General features: G+C 36.5%; 1 long non-coding RNA gene across 1 annotated transcript; it reads left to right on the top strand.

The window, feature by feature from the left end:
• The first annotated feature begins 2,863 nt into the window (after nucleotides 1–2,863).
• On the top strand, nucleotides 2,864–8,499 carry LOC119469561. Its single transcript, XR_005198394.1, has 3 exons — nucleotides 2,864–2,949; nucleotides 5,312–5,316; nucleotides 8,489–8,499. It is a non-coding gene; the product is annotated as an uncharacterized LOC119469561 (long non-coding RNA).
• Nucleotides 8,500–9,476: the final 977 nt, after the last annotated feature.

Genomic DNA, 9,476 nt, shown 5'->3' with positions numbered 1-9,476 from the left:
AGAGACGGGGTTTCACCATGTTGACCAGGATGGTCTCGATCTCTTGACCTCGTGATCCACCCGCCTCGGCCTCCCAAAGTGCTGGGATTACAGGCTTGAGCCACCGCGCCCGGCCCCAAAACACTTTCATAATAAGCAGATGTTATTGTTCTTTGGCCCTCCAGAAAGCCAACAAAAAAAATTCCTTAAACATTCCCAAAAATCATTGCCATGACCTTTGCTCTTAACCAGTCCACTTTTGCTTTTACTGGACCACTTCTTCTTGGTAGCCATTGCTTTAATTGTGCTTTACCTTTAGGATTGTACTGGTACAGCCATGTTTTGTCTCTTGTTATAGTTCTTCACAAAACTGCTACAGGATCTTGATACTACTGTTAAATTTTCCATTGAAAGCTTAGCTCTTGTCTGCTGCTGATCTGGGTGCAATAGTTTAGGAACCCACTGAGTGGAAAGTTTGCTCAATTTTAATTTTTCAGTCAGAATAGTGTAAGCTAAGCCAATTTAGATATCTATGGTGTTGACTATAGTTTGTGCTGTTAATTCTTGGTCTTCTTCAATTAGGGCATGGGCATAATTTTTTTCAAAAATTGACGTAGAAGGTTTGCTGCTGTGTGCTTCATCTTCATCAACATCTCATCCCTCGCTTCTTAAAATGAGTTATCCATTTGGAAACTGCTGATTTCTTTTGGGGAATTGTCCCCATAAACTTCTCATGAAGCATTAGTGATTTTACCATTCTTCCACCCAAGCTTCACACTAAATTTGATGTTTATTTTTGCTTCAGTTCTAGCAGAATTTATGTTACTCTGATAGGTGCTTTTTTCAAACTTATCTTCTTAGTGCCTCAAACTAGATCCTGTTCAGACATTTTATAACAAGTTAGTATGAACTTATTTTGGTATAAAAAAATTGGACTTCATAATTTTTATGCATTTTTCATTACTTTTTGGAAGACAACTCATATCACCTTAAGCTTCTTTTCATTTGCCTCTTTTCCATATGTATATCTTCTTTGGTGAGGTGTCCTTTTCAGATGTTTGTACATTTAAAAATCCATTATTATCCACTCCCACCACTTCTTTTCAACATAGTACTGGAAGTACTGTCAAGAACAATTAGACAAGAAAAAGAAATTAAAGATATTCAAATTTGAAAGGAAGAAGTGAAATGATCTCTCTTTGCACATGATATGATTCTATATGTAGAAAACCTCAAAGACTCCACCAAGAAAAATGATTAGATCTAATAAATGAATTCAGTAAAGTTGCAGCATATAAAATTAATGTACAAAAATCCATGGCAGTTTTGTTTACAAATAACAACCTAGCCAAGAAATCAAGAAAATAATCCCATTTATGATAACATAAAAACACTTAAGAATAAATTTGACCAAGAAGATAAAAGTGCATCAGCATAACCTGCACACTGAACACTACAAAACATTACTGAAATAAATTGAAGAGGACACAAATAAATAAAAAGATACTCCATGCTCATAGACTGGAAGAATTAATGTTGTTAGTGTCTATACTACCTAAAGCAATATATAGATTCAATGCAATCCCTATCAAAATCTCATTGGCATTTTTCACAGAAATAGAAAAAAAAACATACAATTTCTATGGATCCACAAAAGACCCCAAATAAGCAAAGCAATTCTGATAAACAAAAAATGCTGGAGGCATCATACTTCCCAATTTAAATTTATATTACAAAACAGTAATCAAAACAATATAGTATTGGCATAAGAGATACACAGAACAGTGAAACAGAATAGAGAGCCAGAAATAAATCCAAACATATATGGTTAATGAATTTTTGACAAGAACACCAAAAAGACAAAAAGAGGAAAGGGTAGTCTCTTCAATAAATAGGTGCTGGAAAAACTATTTCTACATGTAAAAGAATGAAACTAGATCCCTTATGTTACACCATACACAAAAATCAATTCAAAATGGATAAAAGACCTGAATGTAAGACCTGAAGCCATAAATCTAGAAGAAAACATAGGGGAAAATCTCCTTGACATTCGCTTTGGCAATGCTTCCTTGGATATCACACCAAAACCTCAGGCTACAAAAGCAACAATAAATTAATGAAATAATTATATCAATCTAAAAAAACTTCTACACAGAACAGAAACAATAAAAAACTGAAAAGGCAATGTATAGATTAGGAGAAAATATTTGCAAACCATATATCAAACAAGAGTTTAATATCCAAGATTTAGGAAGAACTCATATAACTCAATAGAAAGAACATATAGCCTGGTTAAAAAAAAAAATAGGGAAAGGACTTGAATAGACATTTCTTCAAAGATGACAGAAAAAGGACCAACAGGTATATGAAATGGTGCTCAATATTACCAGTCATCAGAAAAATGCAACTCAAAACTACTTTGAGATACCACCTCACACCTGTTAGGATAGCCATCATCAAAAAGACAAGAGCTAACAAGTGTTGGTGAGGGTGTGGAGAACAGGGAGCACTTGTACGTTGTTGGTACGGATGTGTTATAGATTGGTGCAGCCATTATGGAAAACAATATGGAGGTTCCTAAGTAAATTAAAAATAGAACTACCATATGACCCAGCAATCTCTGTTCTGGGTATATCCCCAAAGGAAATGAGATTATCTGCACTCCCAAGTTTATTGCAGCACTATTCACAATAGCCAGGATATAGACACAACCTAGGTATTAATCAATGGGTGAATGGATAAAGAAACTGTGATACAGACAGATCAATAGATAATTTGAATATTATTTAGCCTTTAAAAAGAAGACAGTCCTGTTATTTGCCCAAACATGGATAGACCTTGAAGACATTATGCTAAATAAAATAAGCCAGACACAGAAAGAAAAACTTATATGTGGAATCAAGAAAAAAAGGTCAAATATATAGAGATAGAGAATAAAACAGTAATTACCAAAGTCAAGATAACATGGAGGTCAAAGGATGCAAAATAGTAAATATGCAGGATGAACTAGTGAAAAGATCAAAAATCAAATGTACAACATGAGGACTATAGCTAATACATATGATATATTGTGTTTGGGATTTTTTGCTAAATGAGTAGATTATACCTGCTCTTGCCAAAGGGGGAATAATCAGTAAGTATGTGAGCTGATAGATATATTAATTGTTCCACTACAGTTTTATTATTTATAGGTTTCTTTTAACATTGTGCGGTATACCTTAAATATAGACAATAAAATTTATTTAAAAAATTAAAAAATCAGGTTATTTTCATTGTTGAGTTTAAGGAGTTCTTTGTATACTTTGGATAAAAGTTCTCTATCAGAATGTCCTTTGCAAATATTTTATCTCAGTCTGTGGCTTACCTTCTTATTCTTTTTTCAGTGTCACAGGTTAGAAGTTTTTAATGTTAATGAAGTCTAATTTATCTATTCTTTCTTGCATTGGTTGCACTTTTGGTATTGCATCTAAAAAGTCATTGCTAAACCCTAGGTCAGCCAAATTTTCTCCTATGCTATCTTACAGGAGTTTTATAGTTTTTCATGTTACATTTAGGTCTATGATTCATTTTAAGAACATTTTTAGGAAGGGTGTAAGGTCTGTGTCTAGCTCCTGGTCAAGGCTTGTTATATCTCACCTGGAGTGTCAGGCTGTCAACATTTCTTGTCCCCTCCAGGCTTCAGGCCATCACCTGTGGATGGAACCTCCAGACCAGTACACACAGGCCCCAGCTCCAGGATAACCCTGGCAGTCCCAGGCACCAGGACAGCACCCATAGCCCTAGGACACAGACATGACCCCAAGTATCCAGATTCTAGGCTTGCCCCACTGTCAGGCCCACCCCCATAGCCCCAGACTTCAGGCAGATAGATACCCATGGACCCAGTTTCCAGGCCTCTAGACCCTAGCTCCAGGCTAGCGTTTACCAACCAAGGAACCAGTCTTCCACAGTCGCAGGCTAGCCACCACATCTCCAGACTCCAAGCCAGCATCTACAGATGCTCTAGCATCAGGCTGGTGCCACCCAACACTCCAGTGCTAGGATGGTACCAACTGACACCAGCACCAGGCCTGTTCCTGCAGCCTCAGGGTCCAGGCTGGCCCCTGGAGACTCAAGCTTCAGAGCCAGCCCAGACTCCAGATTGGCCCAGTACCACACTGGCCCACATGACCCCAGGCTTCAGGCACTCCCCACCGACCCCCAATAACATTGCCAGCTCAGTCTCTTCAGCCCCAGACTCCAGGCCAGCATTTGTGGACCAAGCCTCCAGCCCCACTCCAGCACCAGGTTGGCATGCACAGAGCCAAGTTCGAGGCCACTCCCAGCAGTCCAGCAGAATCAGGATCCAGGCCTGCCCAAGGAGTGCCAGTCAACATAACGATATGAATCTAGAAATCAATAACAGAAGAAAAATTGAAGAATTCACAAATACGTGGAAATTAAATGACCTGCTCCTGAACAAAGAGTCAAGAAGAAATTAAAAGAAATTGAAAAATATCTTGAGACTAAAGAAAGTGGGACCAACACGTCAATCTTATAAGATGCAGCAAAAGCAGTTCTAAGAGGGCACTTTATAGCAATAAATGCCTGCATCAAAAAAGAAAAAAGACTTAAAAATCCAGATGGGTGCGGTGGCTCATGTCTGTAATCCCAGTGAGCCACTGGGAGGCTCACTTTGGGAGGCCAAGGCAGGTGGATTACGAGGTCAGGAGTTTGAGTCCAGCCTGACCAACGTGGCGAAACCATGTCTCTACTAAAAATTTAAAAATGTGCTGGGCGCGGTGGCTCAAGCCTGTAATCCCAGCACTTTGGGAGGCCAAGGTGGGTGGATCACGAGGTGAAGAGATCAAGACCATCCTGGTCAACATGGTGAAACCCCATCTCTACTAAAAATACAAAACATTAGCTGAGCATGGTGGTGTGTTCTTGTAATCCCAGCTACTCAGGAGGCTGAGGCAGGAGAATTGCCTGAACCCAGGAGGCAGAGGTTGCGGTGAGCCGAGATCGCACCATTGCACTCCAGCCTGGGTAACAAGAGTGAAACTCCGTCTCAAAATAAATTAAAATAAAATAAAAAATTAGCTGGGCATGGTGGTGCATGCCTGTAGTCCCAGCTGCTTGGGAGGCTGAGGCAGGAAAACTGCTTGAACCCGGGAGGCAGAGGTTGCAGTGAACCCAGGTCATGCCACTGCATTCCAGCCTGGTGACAGATTGAGACTCTGTCTTGAAAAAAAAAAAGAAAGAAAGAAAGAAAGAAATCCAAACTAACATTATACCTCAAAGAACTCTTAAAAAAAAGACCAGCCTAAACTGAAAGCTGGCAGAAAGGGAGGAAAGGTCAGAGCAGGAATAAAAATGAGTAGAGAGTAGAAAAACAACAGAAAGGATAAACAGAACTAAGAGTTAGTATTTTGAAAAAATAAGCAAAATTAAAACTTTTAGCTGGACTAAGAAAAAGAGAAGACTGAAATGAATAAAATCATAAATGAAAGAGAAGACACTACAACTGATACTGCAGAAATATAAAGAATCAAATACTATGAGCAATTATATTCCAAAATATTGTATAACCTAGAAAAATGGATACGTTCCTAAAAACATACAGCCGACTGAGATTGAATCATGAAGAAACAGAAAATCTGAACAGACCAATAGCAAATAAGTATATTAAATGAGTAATCCAAAACCTCCCAACTTAGAAAAGCCCAGAACTTGATGACTTCACTGCTGACTTACACCAAACATTTGATGAAGAACTAATACCAATCCTTCTCAAACTATTCCACAAAATTGAGGAGGAGGGAATACATTCAAAGTCATTTTAAGGTCAGCATTGCTTGGATACCAAAGCCAGACAAGACTCTATAAGAAAACTACAGGTCCTGAAGAACATAGATACAAAATCCTCAACAAAATGCTAGCAAACTCAATTCAACAACACATTAATGGATCATTCACCATGACCAAGAGGTATTTATCCCAGAGAGGAAAGAATGGTTCAACATATGCAGATTAATAAATATGGTACATCATATAAATAAGATAAAAGACAAAAGCAAATTGATCATCTCAATAGATGCAGAAACATTTGACAAAAGATACTTTAATAATAAAAAGCTTCAACAAATTATGTATAGAAGGAATATATGTCAACACAGTAAAAGCTATTCATATATAACAACCCACAGCTGACACCATACTTAATGGGAAAAAGCTAAAATCTTCTTCTCTGTGATCAGGAACTAGACAAAGATACCCACTCTTTTCACTTCTATTCAATAGGATACTGGAATTCCTAGCAAGAGCAGACTAAAGAAAATTCAAATAACTAGAAATATATCCTGTGTTTTTGAATCAGAAGAATATTGTTTAAATGCCCATACTAATCAAAGCAATCTACAGATTTCATGCAATCCATATCAAAACTTCAATGACATTTTTCACAGAAATAGAGAGAACCACCCAAAAAGTTGTATGGAACTATAAAAGATGCTGAATAGCCAAAGTAATCTTGAGCAAAAAGAATAAAGCTGGAGGCATCACATTTCCTGATTTCAAAATCTACTATAAACTTACAGTAATCAAAACAAGTTGATAATAGTATAAAAGCAGACAAATAGACTAATGGAACAGAACAGAGTGCAGAAATAAATCCACACATTTACAGTCAATTGATGTTTCACAAAGGTGCCAAGAACACTCAATGAGGAGAGGACTATCTCTTTGATAAATGGTGTTAGAACAACTGGATATACAGACATGGAAGAATAAAATTAGATCCTTATTTCACACTATATACAAAAATCAACTCAAAATGGATAAAAGACTTAAATGTAAAACCTGAAACTATAAAACTACCAGAAGAAAACATAGGGGAAAAATTCCATGTCACTGGTGTGGGCAATGATTTCTTGGCTTTAACCCCAAAAGCACAGGTAACAAAACCAAAAATGGACAAATGCTATTACAACAAATTAAAAAGCTTATGCACAGCAAAGGAAACAACAGAGTGAAGAGACGACCTATAAATTGGGAGAAAATATTTGTTATCCATACATCTGATAAAAAATTAATATACAAAATATATAAGGAACTCAACTCAATAGCAAGAAAACAAATAACCCAATTAAACAATAGACAAAAGACCTAAATTGTTATTTTCAAAAGAAGACATACAAATGGCCATTAGATATATGAAAAAAAAAATTCTCAACATTATGAATCATCAGGGAAATGCAAATTAAAGACCACAATATCACATCACACCTGTAGAGTGAGCTAGTATCAAAAAGAGGAAAGATGGGCAGCGTTGGGCAGAGCGTAAAGAAAAGGGAATCACTGTACACTGTTGGTGGGAATGCAAATCAGTACCACTGTTATAAAAAACAATACAGAAGTTCCTCAAAAATATTACTATATGATCCAACAATTCAACTTCTAGGTAAATATCCAAAGAAAATGTAATCAGTATGTCAAGAGATATCTGCACTCCCATATTATTTACATTATTCACAACAAACCCCTAAGGTATGAACTCAGTCTAAATGTCCATTGACAAATGAATGGAAAAAGAAACTGTGGTGTATGTACAGAATGGAATACTGTTTAGCCTTAAAAAAAGGATATCCTGTCATTTGGGACAATATGGATGAACCTAGAGGATAATGTGTTATGCGAAGTAAGCCAAGAACAGAAAGACAAAAACTCCATGATCTTATTAAGTGGAATCTATATGTGAAATAAGCCAAGCACAGAAGGACAAAAACTCCATGATCTATATGTGGAATCTAAAAATGATAGATTCAAACAAGCAGAGTGTAGATAGGAGCCCTGTTGGGGAAATGGGAGATAGAGATGATATTGGTAAAAGGATAAAAAATTTTAGTTAGACAAGAGGAATAAGTTCAAGAATATTGTCTGACATGGTGACTTTACTTATAACAATGCATTAATGAGATATTTTTTACTTGAAGTTTGCTTAGAGTAGATTTTCAGTGTTTTCACTGCAAACATAAATATCCAAGGTAATGCATATGTGAATTAGCTTGATTTAGCCACTTCACAATGTATACATACTTTAAGATATCATGTTGTACACCATAAATATGTATAATTTTTATTTGTCATTTAATAATAATAAGCACAAATTAGGCAGAAGAATGGAATCATGATGATTAGGTTGGAAATTAATATGATGGAAAAGAGAAAAACAATAGAGAAAATCAGGTAACCCAAAACTTGGTTCTTTTAAAAGATATATAAAATTGATGAAACTTGAGTTACACATATCAAGAAAGAAAGAGAAGACTCAAATTACTAAAATAAAAATGAAAGAGTTGCCATTACTACCAACATTGCAAAAACAAGAGAAGTATAAGGAAATACTATCTACAACTATGTGACAACAAAATAGATAACATGTGAAATGGGTAAGTTCGTAGAAGGACACAAACTATTGAAACTAACTCAAGAAAAAATGTAAAATCTGAATGGACCAATAGAGAGTAAGGAGATGTAAGTACTGTAAGCCATTGTTCAATTTCATACAAAGAAAAGGCCAGAAACAGTAGACTTCACTGGTTAGTTTTGCCCAACACTTCGTAATTTATAACAAATTTCTAAAACTCTTCCAAAAATTAGAAGAGGAGGGAACACTTCCCTACACAACCTGTGAGTATATTACTATCGAGATACCAAAAACAGGCAATATCACAAGGAAAGAAAACTACGTATCGATATTGCTTATGAGTATAGACACAAAAATCCTCAACAAAATATTAGCAAACTGAATTCAACAACGTATAAGAAGAATTGTACATCATGACCTATTAAGATGTATGCTAGGAATGCAAGATTGTTTTACATTTGAAAATCAGTTAATGTAATATGCCATGTCAAAAGAATGAAAACAAAAATCAAATGATCATCTCAATAGAAGCAAAGAGGGTTTGACAAAATCTAGCACTCTTTCATGATAAAAACACTCAACAAACGGAACAGAAGGAAACTTCCTCAAAGCTGACAAAGAGCATCTGTGGAAAACCCACAGCTAACATAATAGTTAATGATAAAAGCTCTCTCTAAGATCCAAAACATGACATGGATGTTTGCCCTCGCCACTTTTATTCCACATTGTACTGAAGATTCCAGTTAGGGCAATTAGGCAAGAAAAAGAAGTAAAAATCAGCCCAATTTGAAAGGAAGTAAGACAATCTGTATTTGTAGGTGACATAAACATATGCAAGAATATCCTAAGGAGTCTACTACAAACTATTAGAATGGTAAACAATTTCGGGCCGGGCGCGGTGACTCACGCCTGTAATCCCAGCACTTTGGGAGGCCGAGGCGGGTGGATCATAAGGTCAAGAGATCGAGACCATCCTGGTCAACATGGCGAAACCCCGTCTCTACTAAAAATACAAAAAATTAGCTGGGCATGGTGGCACGTGCCTGTAATCCCAGCTACTCAGGAGGCTGAGGCAGGAGAATTGCCTGAA

Source organism: Cebus imitator, unplaced genomic scaffold, assembly GCF_001604975.1.
Source record: "Cebus imitator isolate Cc_AM_T3 unplaced genomic scaffold, Cebus_imitator-1.0 Scaffold709, whole genome shotgun sequence".
Lineage (NCBI taxonomy): Eukaryota > Metazoa > Chordata > Mammalia > Primates > Cebidae > Cebus > Cebus imitator.
The sequence above is the reverse complement of the archived record's forward strand: the minus strand, read 5'-3'. Positions and strand labels throughout refer to the sequence as shown.